General features: G+C 41.5%; 1 long non-coding RNA gene across 3 annotated transcripts in view; it reads right to left on the bottom strand.

Annotated features, from left to right (window-relative positions):
• Window positions 1-21,364, bottom strand: part of LOC106505563 — a 335,645-nt gene that overhangs the window by 295,417 nt on the left and 18,864 nt on the right. For 2 of the 3 annotated variants that reach the window (XR_002338196.1, XR_002338197.1), the window contains exons 3-4: window positions 21,036-21,197; window positions 18,166-18,303 (exon numbers count right to left, since the gene is read on the bottom strand). This is a non-coding gene — a long non-coding RNA (uncharacterized LOC106505563). The remainder of the gene's footprint in view (window positions 1-18,165; window positions 18,304-21,035; window positions 21,198-21,364) is intronic. The other variant, XR_002338198.1, reaches the window with a different exon arrangement.

The raw sequence follows: 21,364 nt of genomic DNA, 5'->3' as shown, positions 1-21,364 counted from the left end.
CCAGGGTGGCAGCGGTGATGTCCCTGTTACCTCTAATTCTATAGTGAAATTTTGAGCATCGTCACTGGCTATACAGCTTCCAACCTCATTCTTTAGCTTTGCTGGAGATTCTGTGCACAACCCAATACCCTTTAATAAATCGCCCTTTTGATCAAACCAGTTTTGATTGTTTGCTACTAAAAACCTTAACTGATAAAGTGCTTAACAAATGGTAACTATAGTTACTAATCTCTTAGCCTCTTGCACTGATTAAAAGTAGTAAGATGCTGCAGCTTCAAACTCAGATATAATTTCTGGCACTCAAATATGTTGTTCTCCTCCATTGAGTTCTGTGTGTCTAGTAGAACACGAAGGTAGAAAATCTTAGATTGTCCTTGTCATTCAGGAGACATTAAGGGAGCCATGTCCACCTCCTCAATCTTCAGAGGAAATGATCATTTCAGAATCTTCATGGTGACTCCACCTCAAATATAGAAGGACTAAGATTCAGGGGAGGCTGGGGTGGGAGCATGGAGACTCTTTCATAAATGCCTGAGTTTAGTGCTCATGTGGTATGGGGCCATGGAAGGTTTGAGAGGAGAGGGGCAGACTGAAAACCAAACTTAAATTATGGCAATTAAACTGGAGTGAGGGTGACCACAGCAGCCTTAATGTTCCCCTCAGCTTGATTAAACTTTAGACAGGGCTTCTTCCTGACTCTAGGCTCCCAACCTCTCTTTTCTTGGAGCATGACTTTACTTTTTTATTTCTTACTTTAGAAACTTGTGATTGTATATTCTTTTTCTGTCCTTTTGAAATGTAAATCTTCTCTTAGCCAATTACAACCCAAGAACCTTGCGTCTTTCTCAAGAACTGGAGAGCCATCTCTTTGCAACATAATTATCAAGAGGGATGATTACAGTCTTCTCCTAGTTTTTGTGAAGGGGGGAACCCTAATTTTGATAAACACCAATTAGCAGACACAAAGGGGCTAATCACGTTTACCTCCCTCCCCTCTAAAGTCCTGCAGTACTCTTCTACTAGCTCACCCCAGTGCTTAAAAATTCCTTGTCTTCTGTTTCAGTGGAATTGACTTCAATCTTTCTCCTCTATGGCCAAAAAGTTGACCTCTATAACAACAATCTTGAGTAAAGTCTTCCTTATCTGTTTAATTCTATCAAGTGCAATTTTTCCTTGACAAGGACAAACAAGAAACCATTTAGAAGCTGCTATAATTTTCCAAAAGAAAAAGGCAAAGATAGTAGAGCTGGAAAGCACAGTATAGATGTGGGAGAAAGGAGTGAAAGGAAATGTATAAGTTAGAACAATTCTCTATAGTCCTTAGCTTCTGGGCAGCAATGATGCTATCCCATGACCATCACAGAGGCCAGGAAAGAAACTGGGCTGGGATGGAAAGCCAAAATGAGGAGCCCTTTTTTTTTTTTTTTTTTCATGTTGTGTTAAAATTTCCCCTGGATAGGGAGTTCCCATTGTGGTGTGGTGGTTAGCGAATCCAACTAGGAACCATGAGGTTGAGAGTTAAATCCCTGGCCTTGCTCAGTGGGTTAAGGATCTGGCATTGCTGTGAGCTGTGGTGTAGGCCACAGATGCAGCTCAGATCCCATGTTGCTGTGGCTGTGGGGTAGGCCAGCAGCTAGAGCTCCGATTAGACCCCTAGCCTGGGAACCTCCATCTGCCATGGGAAGCGGCCCTAGAAAAGGCAAAAAGACCAAAAAAAAAAAAATTTCCTCTGGATAGATGTCTAACACAGTGGTAAGAGATTAGACATGGACAAGGACAGAGTGTTAAGATATTTATCTTTTTATCATTACAACTGTAATTCATACATTAGTGGAAAGCTGGGACACGGGTAATTATAAAGTAAAAAGGAAACATAATATGCACAACTTCCACAAAAATGATTGCCACTGTTTCCATTGAGAAGTGGGCTGTGCCTCAGGTGATCTGGGACTAGAAACACACATGAGAAAAAGGATCATTGTAACTAATGTGACAACTGCTATGACACCATTAAGCAGAAGCTCTGGGAGGCCAAGCGGGAGGCAACAACTCTAAGAGAAAGGAGATGGAGACTAAGGCACCAAATAGGTAACAACCGAAATGGAGTTTAAAGTGTGGGAGTTTGACAGTTGTAAAGAGTTTGATGAAGAGTCAAAAAGCAAGCCACCTGGGAGAAGATATTTGCTCTAGAGTATCCATCAAAGAATTCACATCCACAGTTAAGAACTCCTACAAAGCAATACAAAGGAGCAGATAACCTAATTTTTACAATGGACAAAATACTTAACAGGTACTTTGCCAAAAAAGTATTCAAGTGGCCGGTAAACATATTAAAAGGTGCCCAACTTTATTAGCTATTGAAGAAATGCAAATTAAATCCACAACCCCTTATCATTATACATCTACCAGAATGACTAAAAGATTTCAGATGTTGGTGGGACTACTGGGTAATTGCAATTCTTGGTCTTTTCTGATGGGAGTATAAATTGGTAAATCAAGTTCAGGCTACTATTTGATAGTATCTAATAAAGCTGAATAAATGTCAATCTACAAAACAGCAACTCCACTCCTTTATAAATCCAACAGAAAAAAAAAGATGTATGTTCACTGAAAAGCATATAAAAGAATTAATAGCCACAAAATTCATAATGGCTTCAAACTGAAAAAACCCAAATGTCCATCAATAGTCAAAAGAAGCAAGTGTATTATGTTTGTTATACAGAGAGCTTCAGGGAGAGCGAACTCAAGGGAAAGAACAAATTCCAAGTACATGTAACAGCATCAATGAATTTCAAAAACACAAAATTGAGAAAATTAGCTAGACAATAGAGTATGCATTGAATGAGTCCATTTATATAAAGTTTAAAAAAAAAGTCAAGATTAATTTCTTAGAAGTAAGGAGGCTGGTATCCTAAGAGATGGGAATTACTGAAAGGAAACACATTAGGGGCTTTGGGGCACTGGCCGTGTTCTATTTATTTTTATGGGTGCTGGTCATTCCATGTGTTCACTCTGAAAATTCATCAACTGAAAATGTATGATTTGTGCTTTTTTTCTGTATGCATGTTGTATTTCAGTAGTATTTACATTAAGCAGAACAGAAGTGAAACTAGGCTCATTTTGTCTGAAATGCAAGTTGCCGGGGGAAGAAGTGGCTCTCCGAACTGGCCCTTGTGTTTCATAACTGCCTATAGTCTGCTCTTAAAAGTCACAGACTGGAAAGAAATGTGGATGAAGGAACAGATACTGAATTTCTCAAAAAGGAACAAAGAAAAAGAACCAGTGGGGAAGAACACAAAAGGAAAAAGATTGATGCAATTAAAACAAAAGGGGGAAATGCTTAGAAAGGCAGCAGACTAGAAACTGACAAAGAAGCAGGACAAAGACTTGAAAATTCCAACATTTTTGTTTTTGAAACTTTATGTGCAATAAATGCGAGCAGAATATTTAAAACACATGACCCTGCAATGAGCCTTCACAAATGTGCCTTTCTATTTCAGATTCTGAGGAAAGTGATAGCTCCAGTGACACCTAAGGAATCCCTGGATCTTTCCAAGCCCAAATGGTTTGGAGTAGCCAGAACCAGCCCTAAAGTCAGTGAGGAGAGCAGTTTACTCTTACTCAGGCAAAGATTCTGCAGAGTCTCAGATAAAGGAATAAGTTTCCTTTGGGGACATGGGTATTCTCTGCCCTATCTGACCCCATGGGTTACAGAAAGACTCATATGTTAGCTTCAGATGGCCCAGCTTCTGGATCATGAAATCAAGAAAGGAGAACTCTAGTCCAGTGATTCTCAAAACATGGCCTCAGGACCAGGACAAAGAGCATTAGCAAGACCTAGAAATTCATTAGAATTTCACATGCCTGGGCCCTTCCCCAGATTTATAGAATCAAAAATCCTATGGCTGGGGTCCAGCAATCCATGTTTTAACAAGCCCTGGGTGATTCCGTGTGAGCTCCAGTCTGAGAAACACTGCTCTAAGGGTAGAGGACAGTCACTCACCTGCCCCCTATTCTAATTAGCTGTATCTTCAGAATTTCTTCTGAGGGATAGGGGCATTCATGTGTTACCTGCCTGGAGGGTGAGGAATCCCACTTGAGGAAGCTCCCTTTCAGCTTTAATATCCATGATGTATTCTAATTTCTAGCACAGAGCTAGCAGGTGTTGATTTGTTACTCAAGCCAGGTGTCTGTTTTATGACCCCAGGGATTTGAGTCAATGCTGGAAAAGTTGAGGTACACCACGGGATAACAAGATGCTAATACTTGTCTGCAAAGACAGACAAACCCTTCTGAGCCTCTTCACTTGTCCCCTAGTACTCAAATTTGGTATATGCCCCACTACATTAGCTGTGGGAAACAGACAGAAGACAAATACTCCTTTTGCTGATGAATAGCTCAAAATAAGCCTAGAAGATGCAGGCTACCAGGCTTTCTCTGCCTTTGTTGTTCCAATAGTCTTATACTCTCCTGTCACCTAGACCTTGAGCACCAAAGCCAGACTATTTAAAATAAATTTACCAGCCATCATTAAAAAGTCTACAAACAACAAAGCCTGGAGAGGATGTGGAGAAAAGGGAGCCCTCTTACCCTGTTGGTGGGAATGGAAATTGGTGCAGCCACTATGGAAAGTAGCATGGAGGTTCCTTAAAAAGCTAAAAATAGAGTTATGATATAATCCAGCAGTCCAACTCCTGGGCATATATCTGGAAAAGACAAAAGTTCTAATTTGAAGATACATGTGCCCCAGTGTTCATAGCAGCACTATTTACAATAGGTAAGACATGAAAGCAAACTAAATGTAAATTGACAGATGAATGGAGATTAAAGAAGATGTGCTGTATGTATATACACACATATACACACACAATAGAATATTACTCAGCCATTTAAAAGAAGGAAATAATGCATTTTGCAGCAACATGGATGGACCTAGAGATTATCATACTAAGTGAAGTTAGAGAAAGACAAATATCCTATGATATCACTTACATGTGAAATCTTAACAATTTTGTAAATGATACAGATGAACTTACAGACAAAACAGAAATAAACCCACAGACATGAAAAACAAACTTATGGTTACCAAAGGGGAAAGAGGGTTAAATAAGGAGTTTGAGATTAACATGTACACAGTACCACATATAAAATAGATACCCAACAAGTACCTACTATATAGCGTAGGGAATTATACTCAACATTTTGTAATAATCTAGAAAGAGAATAATCTGTAAAAGAATACATATGTATAACTGAATCACTTTGCTGTATACCAGAAACCAACACAGCACTGTAAATCAACTATACTTTAACAAATAAATAAGCTACCACTTCTGTTCCAAAGAGATTTGTTCTCCAGAATTTGTCCTAGATTGAACACTGCACACGTCCAAGGTTTAAGAGCTTATGTTGGGAGAAATTGAAAATTATCTCAGAATAATGTTTTCCTACTGCTACTTAAATTTCCAGAGGCATTTACAAAAATTAAACATCAATGGGGAGCCAAGTCCTTTATTTATGAAGCCAGCAATAGACATTGATCCTGTGATAATGTTATTATTTTTCTTATTGCTCCTGTCAGTGTGCGTTTCATCATCTTTGGGCTGGATGAGCAGAGGGTGGCACAGGAATAGGATGTTTATTGACTTGCAATTTCTTGTTGTTTTAAAAAAATGTCTGAGGTTCTGTCTTCAGGCCTTTAGAAAGCTAGTTATGCACAAACACACAGGAGCATATAAGGCTCTTAGGTAATTGGTTTTCTAGTCATTGCTTCTTGGATTTTTTTTTTTTAATGTAACACTTGGATATTTTTATAGGGTCAGCATTTTATTAGCACATCGAGAATTTAGTCACACATCTTGAAGTTAGATTAAATGACATTCAAGTCACTTAACACACACAGGTGAGGCCAGTGGACTCTTTGGCAACCCTTCTGTCAACAGGCAAATGGGGACAGTAACTTCATTTGTAAGAGAAATACATTTGGCCAAGAGCATGCGAGAATACTGACTCATTCTGGACCCAGACACAGGAGAGGAGCATGAGGCAGACCAAGGTAAAGCACACCCTACACCTGCAGCCTGTCAAGTTCATCTGAGAGGAGGGAGAAGCAGAGTCTACTATGGGTCAGCAGGATGCGAACTTGGGAAGTCAGGTGAGAATGGATGCTTGGAGGGTGCAAGTGGGCAGGGGACCTTGGGCATGAGTACCATACTTGATCAGACACTGAGTGAACAGAGGCAGGAGGGGGGTTAGTCCCAGTGACCAAGGAGATACCTGTGAGGTCCTAGAACATTCTCAACTTCTTGCATCATATATACACACATGGAGTTTTTGCTGCTAAGAATGGAGGTCTAGGGAAAAACTATCTAGCAGATATTGTGGTTGGGGTTGAGAGAAGGAGAAAGAGCAGCTGGCCCAGAGAATTCAAATGTGGTTTCCACAGCAACACACATATCCCTGATGTGACATACAAAGCAGTGTCCTTTTCTGCCAAGGTCAGTCACTCCTCCTGCATTCTGGACCTCTTCCCTGGTCTTTTCAGGGTATCAATTTGTCCATTTCTCTTCTATGTAAAAATCAACCTTTTCCTCTCAATTACTTAAAAAGGCTCGAGCCCCCCTCCTTTAAAAATATCTTCCTTCTACTCCACATCTCCTGCAGCAATAGCCCTCTCTCCTCCTTCTCACATCCAAAGTTTTCCAGAAAGTTAGCTCTCCTTGCAGTTTCCATATGCTCCCCTCCCACTTACTCAAATCACTCTGCTCCAACTTCCACCCCCATCACAGGCTTTAAAAAGCCTCTACAATCATCAGGTGATCGCTCTGTTGCTAAAGTCCAAGGACAATTTTTATCCTCATCTTTCTTGAAACCTTAGCAGTGGTGTAGACCACTCCCCTCTTTCTGGAAGCACCTGGATTCTGAGGACTTCACAACCTCCTGGTTTCCCTACCATCTCCGTGGCTACTCCTCTATTTTATTTTCAGGTTCCCACTCCCTATTCAACTTGATAGAGTTCCTATAGGCTCTGAGAGTTGCTCTTGATTGCTCTCTCTCCCTTACCACCCCTCCCCATCAAAACTGCCCCTAAATCCTGTTAATCTGGGCCCTTCAGATTTCTTTCAGTATTTGTTTATTCTGTCCACTCTGTCCATCTTCAGTCCTCTTACCTGTTGAGAGCTGCAGTAGCACTTTCCAGAACAAAGAGATAAAGTTGCCTAAGGTTGAACAGCTAATTAATGGCCACTAGAAATATGGCCCAAGCATTCCAGTCCCTGGTACACTGGTGTTTCCACATCTCCCTAATGTAATCATACATTATCCAGGAAAAAACAAACATTAATTATAGATTTGATGTCATTTATCATCAAGATTTTGTTGAAGATTAGGGGAATGTGGGATCTCTCTGAGCAGAAATGTCCTCTTTCAAGTTGGCACAATTAGAAAAAAAAGAGAAAATTCCATCAGTGTCCTCAGAAGACCTTTCTGAGGATCATTCTCCTGTAAATTTATCACTGAGCATCCAACTCTCTCCATTTCATCTGGGTAACAGAGGGAGCTGATGACAACCGAGGAAGGAAGGAAACACTTCAAAGCTTTGGCTGCAAACTGTCAGCAAGAAGTGAGAACAGCAAAGGAGACAGCAACACTCCCTGAAATAATCGATCCATAAGGACTGTTGTCATGTGAAATGCAGAGCAGATATCCTGAGTGGCTCCAGGAGGCAAAAATGAAGGCTCAGGAGAAGCTGTGATAGATTTCAGACTGATACAACTAAGATCTCTTGGAACTGTCCAAAGTACAAACAGGAGAATGGGCAGGAGGGACACCATTTTCCTGAGGGTATTTTCAAGCTGATTTTTGCACAAGGGTGAGCCAGACAAAACAAGATCTGGTTTTCATACCATCCCTCATGCTAGTGGCTTTACCTTCTAACAACACCAAGACACCAGTGGACAGGTATTATCCCCAGTGGAAATTTGGACTCACAAAAGTTATGACATTGGTCACATAGTAAATTAATAGAGGACCCAAGATTTCATTTATCCACTCAAAAAAATTTTGTGGAACCCCATTATGTCATACATACTGTGGTAAGCATGGTAGATAGAGATGGGAAAGGTAATCCCATATCAACAAAAAGATGCTGAATGAAGGAGGCTCATTAACAGACAGTGAGGAGTTTCTGTTGTGCCTCAGAGGTAACAAACCCAACTAGTACTCATGAGGATTTGGATTCGATGACTGGCCTCACTCGGTGAGTTAAGGACCCAGCATTTCAGTGAGCTGTGGCATAGGCTGCAGATGAGGCTCCAACCCCACGTGGCTGTGGCTGTAACCAGCAGCTGCAGCTGTGATTCGACCTCTAGCCTGGGCACTTCCATATGCCACAGGTGTGGCCATAAAATGCCACACACACACACACACACACACACACACACACACACACACACACACACACACACAGAATGAGATGAGAATGAGGTTAGTAAGTCCAAGAGGCTACTGAATGCAGGTGAGAAACTGTTAAGCTTCTAGAAAGGAAAGAGGTCAAAGAATCTATGACCAGAACCAAGTCTTGAAAAACTGTGAATAGAAATTAACAAGATGAAGAAAGAGGGTGGAGGGGATGCTGCTAATATTCCACCAAGTTCTGTGCCAAGACAGGGCTCCCATTATCCAGCTGCCCTGAGTGTCAGCTGCTATGGTTCACAATGCTCCCTCCTTGGACAGTGGGTCTTGGTCAATGGGAAGCAACTTACCTAGGAGGTTACATGCTCCATCTAAGAGACATCCCTCTAAAATGACTGACTGATGTGGGAATCCTGCCTAAGACGTAGGAGCCCTGCCTAAAATTGGGACAGTCTCTGTGATGCAGTTCACACGTAGAGTGCCTGGTAGGATCAGTTGAAATTACATTCTTACTTAGCTCCTTGCCCTACCACCCTACTCCTCTTCCCTTCCTTCCCTTCTCCCAAGACCACTCTCCAAGAAATCATAAGAACCCCTGTCTTCCTTTCTATTTTTAGAAAACCTAACCCTAAGTCAAGGTGGAAGAATTTCTAGGCAGAGAGAATAATGGTGCAAAGGCCTGCATGTGAGAGAGCCCAGTTCAACACCAAGCAGCTGTAAGCTGGAGCAGAGGGGTAAGCGCAGTGTGGCAGGACATAAACCAGGTAGGTAGACAGGGGACAAAACCCTATCCCAATATCTAGCCAGTCACTTTCCACCTCTATGTACTCCTAAGCTGACTTCTGATATCCTACATGGCTGCTTTAAATGCAATGTTACAGTGCATATCTAAGGCACTAATTGAGTTTTTAGAGGAAGGAATTACAAAGCGAGATTCCTTGATTTACTCAGTGGCATTTCACAAAACACAAAGACAAGCTCCCTTGAATTTCTTGATTCTCATACCACAAGGCTCTATGGAACTGGCCACTGACTGCACTTGCAAGAGAGCAAATTATCTCAGTAGGTTATTTTTGTCCTCCCTTGCCTCTGCAGAAACAGCAGCCTCCCCCTGCTGCTTTCATTGGCTCTGTCTGCTTTGCCTGCTTTCCTTTCTGGCCTCCATTCATGAGGTCTTGCCCCTGGGTCTCTGTTAGCACTTGGTTTTAACTCTAAAACTTTCCAAAGCCAATGAAGCTCTTTAATCATGAAGTGAGGCTGCCAAGGAAAGAATGCTAATTGGAAACTTTTATTTCTTGAGGTTCTAGAGATATTAGAGATAAATATGTTTCTTTTGTTTATCTTGCCACTAGCATAGAATAGACTCAGGAGGGGCATAAAATAGAATGAGGTCCCAAATATGAGAAATTAATCCAAGAAACATACAAATTTCTAAGTAAATGAAAGATCTCTGGATTTCAAAAACTAAGGATAACAGCCCAACTGGAGGCAACTAAATTTAGTAACTTTTTTCTCAGGAAGCACAAGACTGGTCAAAGATAAAGAAGCAGACCCCAAACACCCAGGGAGGACTCACAAGCTAGGTCCCAAATAAGGTCCATCACTGTGCAGGTTCAGAATATAATCCCATTTTACAAATACACATGTAGCCTTCTATATTCCAAGCCCTTCATTGGTTTCCTGAACCACAGACAAAAATAAGACACAGTTCTTATCCTCAGAACTTAGAAGGGGAAAGGCATACATAGAAAAATATTCTCAACATAGTTGCCTTAACTGAAAGAGAAACAGCACATTACTCCCTTTGGGGTGAAGGTGAAAGGCAGGGTAGGCTTTTCCTTCATGGACCACGCAGAGCAAAGATCTTCCTTTCCTTCCAAAACATGACATCCACCCAAAGCCAGAATACCAACCCCATGTCATGATTTCATGCCTTCTCGGTTATACCAACAGAACAATTCTGGTTGACTTAGGCCAAAAATAAATTTATTTGAAGACCCTATGATGGTTCACAGGATACAAGAAATGGCTGAAGGACTGAACTTGAACAAAAGCTGGGACCAGAGCAGCTGTGACGATTCAGACAGCAGACGTCAGCACCAGCTGGTCAGAGCACCACAGCAGAAGCAATGGGCTCCAGAAGATTTTTCCTATTCTTACCTCACTCAGGGAAAAATAGCATTTGTGTGGATGAGCTAAGGGTATAAGAACAACTGACACACTTCTCTTTACTCCACAGGAGAGGGGCAATGGTTCTCCAAAAGGAAATGAGATGCTCTTACCAGAGGATGAAGGAATCCAATATAGAATACATAAACCAAAACCACATGGGCCTGCCTGAGATTTTTAGCCAAGAATTGCATCAGAGGAGTTTTGAACAAGAAGTCGGAAATTCTGCCGCTTCCCTAGATACAAAGACTCAGAAGTTCCTGGATGGTGTCCAGGAAACAGTATCTTTTTTTTTTTTTTGGCTTTTTAGGGCCATACCTACAACATATGGAAGTTCCCAGACTATGGGTCAAATCAGAGCTGCAGCTGCCTACCTATGCCACAGCCACAGCACCACCAGATCCGAGCCACATCTGCGACTAACACCACAGCCCACTGATCAAGGCCAAGGATCGAACCCACATCCTCATGGATATTAGTCAGATTCATTTCCACTGCACCACAATGGGAACTCCCAGGGATCAGTATATTAATAAGCTTCTAAGTGGGCAATAGAAGGTCAGTGAAACTGGACCGTCTCCTGGATGAGGTGGGCCAGAGTTGCTCCCTATCATCCTCTACCGGGGATGGGCTAACATGTTGTGCAGAACCAAATTGTCATGAAAAAGATGAATTTTCTTCTATCCTTTTCGAACTGCCTATATTGAAATTCATAATAACTGTATTACACGATGAGAAAAACAGCACTGAATTCCTCCCTGTACCTGCCTCATCCTGGACTGTCACCTGATTCAGGAATTATAAGCATGGGGATAAGACTGAGTCTCCATTGTTACCATAAAGGTAATAAATATGAACTACCTGTCTGGATTTCTAGACATAAGGAGCAACACTGGAGGGCTCAGGTTTCAGGGAAAATCCAGGAGTTTGTATCCAAACTTATCTGGCTCCCTACATGTTCCCCACCTAGAGCAGCGGCTATTCCATATAAGGCTTTCTATAGATTCATTTAGAAGAGCAAGGGAAGAAATGAGGGAGGGTTTTTTTTTCTTTCTTTTTTTTTTTTTTTTTTTTTTTGCCACCCCACAGCATGCAGAAGTTTCTGGGCTAGGAATCAAACCCATGCCACAGCAACAACCAGAGCCAATACAGTGACAATACCAGATCCTTGACCTGCTGTACCACAAGGGATCTCTTAGGAGGAATTTTTTAAGCCACTCTCCAAATTTCAACTAGAGAATTAGTCTATGTGTACCTTTTTACCAAGTTCTAGGAAAAGCAGACCAGAGGAACCAATGATTACATGTAGCCAAAGTAACCCTGAATTCAGAAACTTAATGTATAAGCGTCAGAGACGTTATAATTCTTTAGTAATACAAACAAAAAAACTCTCTGTGCCTGAAATCCCTTTTAAAAATGTGCTGGGCCTTCAAAAAAAAGCCATTCTAAAACCTATGAGTGCTAGATTATTTACTGTTCAGTACTGCATGGGGAGGGGTAGTGGTTAAGGAAAAATTCCTCCCCTCTGGTCCTCCCTTCTGATTTGAGCCACAATGCAAATTGGGGGGTGATTTCAAGGCTTAACAATAGTATCCCACTGATCTTTGCAGGATTGCAAATAAAAGAGGCTGTATCCTCAGGAGGGCTATTAGAGCTAAGGTCTCTCAGCTCCTATTGTTAAAGAACATTCATTACCAGGCTCTCATATACAATCCCAAGAATGAAGCAAATATGAGTCTGCAATGTTCTCAGTAGTTCTTATGCAATTGCCTCTTGGGCCTAATTAGAGCTGCGTTTGTAATTCACCCGCCATAAATTCCTTGTGATGCTCTCATAGCCCTGGAAGATTGGCCACCCCAAGCCTCTGTTTTGTGCTGATACTTAGCCTCCACCCAGTGACACAGAAGTCAGTGGCAATCACTCTGATGGCCACCTTGTGGTTAGTGGCCCTCAGACACTATGGGATGGCTTCCCGATTCCTTAATTGTTTTCCTGTTATCTGCTGATTGGGTTAAAAAAATTACTTTTGAGACTGTGCTGGGCAGCACCTGCCTTCTTCTCAGCTAATTTATTTTAAATTGGTTTAGTACAGACTTTTTACCCAGTGATGTCTACAGAGCTATGAATTCATTTCCTCATCCTACTTCTTGAATTTGATCAAGGAATGAAAATGGCTATAAAGCTTTATGGCAACACTTTGGAAGAACAGACAGAGGGAACCAAGCCAAGCTAATTTCAAAACTGGAAAACAAATATTTCAAAAGGTTCTCATCCATGGTGGGAAATAACAGAATAGGTAGTTATACTATATCTAACATCTGCTTATGTGGAAGAAAACATTGTACTCATTTACTGAATTTCTGTAAATTATCTTGTGCTTTACATTTTTTTCCTCTTTTCATGTAGTCCCCGCAATAACCCAATGGATATAGATATGTATTAATCTTATTTTATATTTTTTTAAAAAGAAGGGCTTAGGAAAATTAAAGTACTTGCCTGAGATCACACAGCCATTAAGAGTTGAACCTTGAGCAGTTCAGCTCCAAAGTTGGAGCCCTTGCTACATCATCTATATTTTGAAGTCCCTTTGTGTTGACCTGCCAAGCAGCTAAACAGGAGGTGAATTGGGGTGTTACGAAAGGATTCTTTACTTTCAAAAAGGATTCACAACAGGGTTCCTTGAAAGAGCCAACTCCCCTATTGTGCTGAAAGTATAATCCAAGCTACAAAAATTTCTATTTACAAGAAATATTTCTGCACCATATCTGCTATATAAAGCAGAGCAGGATTTTAATATAGTTATTTTCTTTTTTTAATGGAAGCACCAAAAATGTAGGACTTCACTGAGGTCAAGGGTCATGAAATCATGTAACTCTAGTAATTAGCATAATGGTTGGCACATAATAAATACTCAAAATTATCTGCCATTGTTTTTCTGTGATAGACTGCACAAACGGTCATAAATACTTCCACTCCCTTCCACCGAGAAGTAAAATCTATTTCTTCTTTCTTTGTATCTTGACTGGCCAGTGTATTTGTTTTGGCCAATGGAACATTAGCAAATATGAGGTAATCAGGAGCTTGAAAAATGCTGGAGCACCTGCTGAACTTGAAACCCAGAGAGCATCATGTGATTTAGTCCAAGATAGTCTGCTGCAGGATGAAAAGTCATGTGGAAGAGAACCAAAGCATGCTGGAGAGCACCCCAGCCAACAGGCATCCAGACCCTGGCTGTCAGCCTATTAACCTCTAGACACACAAGGGAGGCCATTGTAGACCATCAGGCAGACCTGCCAGCCTACAGCAGATGTGTGAGAGAGCCAGCCATGACCAGCTGAGCACCACCATCCCCCAGGTCAGAGGAGCTGAACAGTTCAAAGAACTGCCAACTAAATAAAATGGCTTTTGTTGTAAGCCACAAAACTATGGGATGAGTGTTTTAACCAATACGTGGTCCCAAGGCATTTTCTATCTATTACGTTCTGAAGCCTTACAAGAAATAGAAAAGAAAACCACAGAATGGCCAGAAATAGAAACTAGCAAAAAGAGACAACGAGCTGTCCGAAGTATGAACTGAATCATAGAGAAGCTAAGGGACTCAGAAAACCACAGTTAGCATTCAGCTCTCTGTCCCCGTTTACTGATCTTTCCATGGCACCAATCCCTTTCTCTGAATGTTGGAGGCTAACTGGATCAATTCCACGTTCCCATTGTAGTCTCCAGCCCCATAGGAAGCAAGTCAATTGGAGTTTAAGTTAAGAATAAATGAAGAATTTTTCCAGTGTGCCTCTTCCATTTCTCCTTCCCTCTTCAGATCTCTTTTGCAGGTGATTCAAGTCACCTAGCAAAATAGGGGGGAAAGTGGATAAAAGGACAGACAGAAGCTACAGTAATGTATGACCAGAGGGTGTTTTTCACCTTCAAAGCACATTGACCATAAATTACAGGATATACTTTCACAGTTCACATTGCTATAGAACATCTACTTTTGAGTTCCTGAGCAGAGGAGAATACATTACTTTATTAAAAAAAAAAAAAAACACAAGTGTAACAGAATGACAAGGGATGTACTCCACAGCAGGGAGGGAAGGGACTGGGACCCTCAGGAGATGCCAGTTTTCTGGTCAGCAGTCAAGTTAAGGATGCCACCTTCCACACTGGAGAGAGCTCAATGGCTATTCTAATAAAGGGTGAGGAGGTGGCCCATCCTTCTCCCTCCACAAGAAAAAAAAATAGCTTCAGAATACTCAATAAAGCTATATTCAGGTTCAAGCTATATAATTCAACACCCTCCTCCAGAAGGCACCTTCAGGGATGAGGAGAAATGGAACCACAACTTCTATTCCATATTCAGTATAAAATATTCAAGTATTTAAAGACTTCCATATTGGGAACTTCCCTCATGACGTAGCAAGTTATGGACCTGGCATTGTCACTGCAGCACTTGGGTCACTGCTGTGGCACGGGTTTGATCCCTGGTCCAGGAACTTCCACATGCTGCAGCCAAAAAAATAAGTGAAGACCTCAATACTGGCCCTTAAACAGTAAAACTCCATATATGGTGGGATTAATAATGTAAATTCTAGCACATGTGGCTTATCTCAGAAACCACACATTGCCACAATATCAAGGTGCTTTTCTATTTTGGCTATGGATCCACAGCAGTCCTCCATTGCTTTAATGAGTTGAGAATTTGCTTTCTGGTTCAAAAGCCTTTGGGTGGGAGGGGGTGGCCATTCAGCCAAGCTATTTACATGCACCCAGAACGCTGCCAGGCTCCAGGAGTAGTTGCAGAATGTCCAGGGCCCCAGGAAATAGCTGGACGTCAGATCAGGGCCACCAGACGAGCTTGGGCACCTTGCTTTAGTTGATGATCCATCCCTGGGGGGGAGCAGCCATTCCTTACACTGTGAACCAGTCTTGGAAGGAGTTCTGCCAGATATCCCAGTAAGTGGCTGTATGAGCTCCCTGGCCCCCTCAGGTGACCTCTGGGAAGGGGAGCCTCATTGCCTCCTCTCTCCCACATCTCACCCACACAGCCCATCACCCCAATTCAAACCACAGCTCTTCCTTCTTTTTTGCTCAAGTCCCTTTTCCTTGTCTACCCTCCTCTGCCTTTGTTCCACTTCATAGAGAGCACCTCAGTCAGTTGCCTCCTTCTCAACAGCATCCACCCTCCCATGACTGGTGTGGGTGGGGCACATAGTCATTGGAGTTTCCTCTCCTCTAGGAAAAGGCCAAAGCTCCAAGTCCAGCTCCCGAAACCAGGAAAGACCAATGTGTTCCTCACCTGCCATCTTGAACCCATGCCTCCTCCTCTCTGCCTGTCTCTTTGGACCCCAACCCCCAGAACAGTGCCTGCATGGGATCAGCACCCAGCTACCAACCTGACTCTGGGGGAGAGAAGATTAAAGGAGAGGATTCAAGGCCTAGGGACAATTAGAGAGCTCACTGCTAAGAAGGGGCAAAGTTATGAGCCCCAGTCAAGTTCTGATGAGAATCCCAGTCCCCTAATGGCTATGAACACAATGTGAAAGATGTTGGAAAGGCCCTAAGCACTTATCAAACCCTGGCTCTGGCAAAGCAGCATTTAGCTAGTGAATACAGCATCAGCCAAAAGAGCAGACCAACAATTTCAAAAAACCAACAACAAAAACAAAAACAAAAACATAGGAAATTATTACATTGATGGGATGAAGGATTTGTGTTATAACATATGGCATTTGGAAGAAACTGTTAGGTTATATACATTTAGTTTATATTATATATATAACAGTCTATATATAATAGCAGTAGTATATATGATATATACTATAGTACGTAATAGGTATATATGTTATATATAGTACGTATTAATATAATTTAATTTATATGTAGTATCTATAGTTTAGCTATAGAAATAAAAGGGACTGTATTTTTATTTTTATATTACATACCAGTTATTAAATGTTTTACATACCTAGGTATAATTAATCTATCTAATTAATAAGATAACATAGAAGAGATAATAACACGAGGCGCACACTTATAGAACTTTGACTAATCCCCCAATATTGAGTTCACTCCAACAGTTAGTCCAAACAGATCTTGGTAACTCCACCCTCTTATTGATTAGTAGCTACGAAATGGGTATGCAACCCAACTAGCCAATGAAAAATAATGTAAGTCTCCTGCGGATTCAGAGGCAAGTTTTCTCCATGTAAAGAGACAGCTATGGAAAAGGCCATCCTCCTTCTCAGGTGCTACGTTGTCAAGATTACCTGGGGCTGCTGAGGCCACCCAGCCACCAGCCTGAGGACAAAGCCAGCGTGTTGAGGAAGGCACAAGAAACACTGAGTGCATCACTAACAACCACATGAAATAAGCTTTCTTGTTCCTTAATCATTTGTGTTGGGAGTTCTATTCCTTGGTGCTGAAAGCATCTTCTCAGACACAGGATCTCATTCCTAGACTCACCCTCTATCTTTGCACCATATGCTCCTTCCTCGTCCCACTTCTCTTGGTTTCAGCCTCTGACATGGATGGCCAGTCCCTACCTGCTCCCACCTATGTTGCTGCCTTCAAAAGGGAGATGTCAGACTTGCGACCTGAAGGAGGCAGGAAGGGACCACTATGTGACTCTGATATGAGTGTGGGTAGGGGCAATTACTGCCCTGCCACCACAATCCCTCTTCTTGATGATGCTAAAAACAATGTCTGCTTCTCAGGCCTGAGTGACCTTATGGGTCTTTAACCCTGGGAGGGCAGACAAGCAGTGGTGGGGACACCATCTAGCCACTAAGAAAAAATTAAAGAAAATCTCAAATAAATATAACTAAATCAACCTGATCTCAAGAAGAAAACCAGCACAATATTCCAACTGAACTGACCAAGACAGAAAGAAAGACATTTAGTATCATCTGTTAGTGAATTCTATCTGGCATAAGTTTTCCCCTGAGTTATGCATTCTGGTAAGACATCTTTGCATTCTCCCTTTTCTCCTGACATTTAAAAAAATCAGACCCTAATACAAGGCAGTCAGGGGCAGCTGGAACCTTTTAATAGCATGTACAACAGATGTTTTCAGCCTGGTCAGGTTAAAAGTACAGTTTGAATTTTAACTGGAATTTGTAGTAACTGATATAACTTGAGGTTGAGACAATTCAAGATGATCTAAATGAAAGGGCAATTATTAAGAGAAGTGCCCCCAGCTTCCCTGGGTGAATTTGTGAATGGGGATAATCAATTTGAGAACTTCAATGGGGGGTTAGATAGTTGGAATAATTTATACATAATATTTTTAAAGAAGGTAACTGAGCTATGACCTCTTTTAAGTAATACAGCTCTTACTGGTGTCTCTGGGATGGTGGCTGAGTGGAGACAAATGCTCAGATGGCTTTCCAAACAATAGTAAATGATAGGTTAATGATAAATACTTGAGGGATCATGGGATATTCAGTTATAAATACCGATGATGGGAAATACACCAAAGTAAAAGGAGATGCCTCTGTCTACAGGAAAACGTAAAATTCTATCCAATTCAGTCTGGGGTAAAGTTAGAAATACGGATGTAAAGGCTAAATACAGAATATCAAACACGCTCACCTTCAAAATCTCCAACTGCAGAGTGGCATTATTCCTACTCATTTCTCCAGAAATAGGAGGAGGGGCATATTTTGAAGGTACCATTCATAGGCTGCAGAGTAAGACACAAGCATCCTTCCTGCTTCAGCCCTCTCACCTCTGAAAGAATGAAAAAGAAAAAGCAATATAGAATCACAGAGAAGACAAGCATTCCACCTAGTTCTCACACCTCAGAGCCTACAGTAACAGGGTCATGAACCACTGCCTACTCCTTGTGGGTCATGTCCTGGGGCATCTGAATGAAGTGAAAATTCTATTTCCCAGCAAGAGATGTTTCTGGCTTTTCATCAGTTTATCATTCCAGATGTAGTGGCAGTGGTGGAAGAGGCCCAGTTCTCCAAATCTATCCAATAAATTGTCCCCAAACCTCAGGCTCAGGAAACCTCTAGAAACATTGACAGGATATATGCCTATTTTTCAACACCAAATTGGTATTTTTAGAAAAGCGTTTCACTGACACTAGGCTCCTGACGGCACCTTCCACTGATACATGTGAGAGGGAAAAGGAACAGTTTTGCTTTGCCCTCAAATCCAGCTCTCACTCAGCAGCTCAGAGAGTTAAGTTCCTCACCCTGCTTATCTGAGCAAAAATTTGAGAACATTCAGAGCTAATGAAGTCATTACAATGGACAACTCTTCATGAGAAGAAGGGTGAAACAAAGACAGAGAGATGGCAGGCCCTGGAGGTTAGAAACATTGTCAGAAACCCTGCCAAAAACCAACTATGTTGACTAAGCAATCAAGGGAAAAGACCACAGTCAGAACATTCTACCCCTGCCACGCCTGAAATACCCTCAGGGGATGAGTCAAACTAAGCAGATGCAAGCAGGGATCAGGCCTGATAAAGGCAACCTATGTGCCTTCCTTCCACTGAAAGCCTCACAAATTCCTCCAACCCTCCCTGAAGAATTCTCTACAGTGGAAACTAGGATTTGGGACACAGACATTAAGCTTCTAACAATAAACACTCTGGGGAAGATTGTCTGTGCCATTGAGAGTACCACCAGCTACTGTAACAAGTCTAAAAAAAAAAAAAAAAAGCACAATAGATTTTATTCCCTGCTCATAGAACAGTTCTTGTCAAAAAATGGATTATTCTATACAGTCATTCAGAAAGAGAGTTGATCATGGATCTTTAACACATGGCTTCTGAGGTCACCCTGAAAGTCATCTCTATTCCAGGCAGCTGGAAATGGCAAACAGCACTGAGGAACTTAGTTGAGAGGATTTTTTCGGTGCCAAACCTGGCAGTGGTGCATGTCACCGACTCCCACAGTCCATTGGCTGGAACCTAGTCACATGACCAGGATGAACTGCAGCAAAGGCTGGGAAATGTAGTCTAGCCCTAGTATTTTCATACACAGTCTGGTCTTTTTTGCCTCCAGGAACAATGATCAGCTCAAATTTTCCTAACACTCCTCTTTGAATTTTGGTGCACTTATAAGGGGAAAGCAAGTCCTAAATAGACACTTCAGAATCCAGTTTCCTATATCATTATATCTACCTAGGAGCAGGAGACTATAAATATTCCAATCTTTCTGCTTTGGCTCTGAGCCCAACTCTGTGTTTTGTAAGGTTTATTACGAACTGGCCAAGGAATTTAAAGTTTTGGGGGCACCACAGACAAATAATAGAGAAATACTGAAATGTTTGTTCATAAGAAATATAAATGTGTTATAAAAATGCACATTTCTATGCTGAAAAAGAAAAATCAAGCACAACAAATAGCACTGTTCAAATAATAATGATAATGGTACTTATCTATTCAGGCAAATACCATAAATGTGCTGTAGGTTTTTCATGCTCAAAAGTGGAGATGTCAGGCTAAATATTCTTTTCACTTAGACCACATAGAATTTTCTTTTTAACTTGCAACACACTATAGTGTGAAGAGCTTAGCTTTTATTTTTTTTTAACTCAATGAGTTTTATTACATTTATAGTTGTACAACAATCATCACAACTGAATTTTATAGCACTTCCATTCCAAACCCCAGCCCATTCCCCCCACCCCCCAACCTGTCTCCTTTGGCAACTGTAAGTTTTTCAAAGTCTGTCAGTATCTGTTCTGCAAAGAAGTTCATTGTATGCTTTTTTTAGATTTCACATATAAGGGATAGTAGTTTTAGATTTTAGAAAACAGACTAGGCTACCTGAATTATCATAAGTACCTTCAGCCTCCTTGTCAGTAAATATGGGACTAAAATCAAGACAAACAAGATGTTACAAAGCACGAAAACCAGCATTAGCTCCATCATAGCCAAGAGAATCAGTGGTGGACACAGGGAAGCAGAAATGGCCATGAGAAGAGACCCCCCCCTCTTTGGACTTTGATAAGCTTTGGAAATGTGGGGTAAAATAATTCTACCTAGATTTCAAGGGGCAAATAGCAAATATGGTGTGACAATGAAAGGCTCTTTTCTGGCCCCTCCTACATTTGGAAAATGTCTTTGAAAGCAACTCAGGTGTCCCCTCCTCCAGAAAGCTTCTATTAGCCCATTAAGACAAGGCAGGTGCTCTGAGCCTTGGTCTCAGAGCCCACCCCCAAGCCATGCCTGTCACTGCCATTATACTTATCCAGAGGGACAGCCTAATTTTTTAACTTACAGTGAGGTCATCTTAGGGCAGGACTGTGTCTTACTTATTATATCCCTGTCACCTAGCAAAACATCTGACACTGAGTGGACCAAACATGAGAAAAGGAGTGAATCTCAAGACCAGCAGTGCCCCCAGAGGTGTTGAGACCCTTGTCCAAAGGAAGGCATCTGTTCTGGGTGCAGCCCTGCACATCCTGGAAGCGGGGGAAGCGGGGGAGGAGTCGGGACCACTCACTCTGGCTCCTTCCAAACTAATCATCAATGTCTCCATCAGAAAGCTTTTAACCAAGACTTCCTCCAGGCACCAATGGAATAAGAATGGGGGCTGAACTGAGAAAAGCAGGAAGATAAGGAGGACAGAGTTCCTTTTCACTGATGCTATAAAGACTCTGGTTCCCTGAAAAAAAAAAAATGTATGTATCCTGAATGGAGTTAATTTCTTTTCCTTTTCGCTCCAAACTGAAATAGGGTTATTTTCTTAATAGCTTGTGGCAGCTTGTTTTCTATAGCAGCTCTTTAAATGGAGCTCATACGGTCATAATTTACTTCAGAACAACTGAAGCA

Source organism: Sus scrofa, chromosome 13 (assembly GCF_000003025.6).
Source record: "Sus scrofa isolate TJ Tabasco breed Duroc chromosome 13, Sscrofa11.1, whole genome shotgun sequence".
NCBI lineage: Eukaryota > Metazoa > Chordata > Mammalia > Artiodactyla > Suidae > Sus > Sus scrofa.
This window is presented reverse-complemented; position numbering and strand designations above follow the sequence as displayed.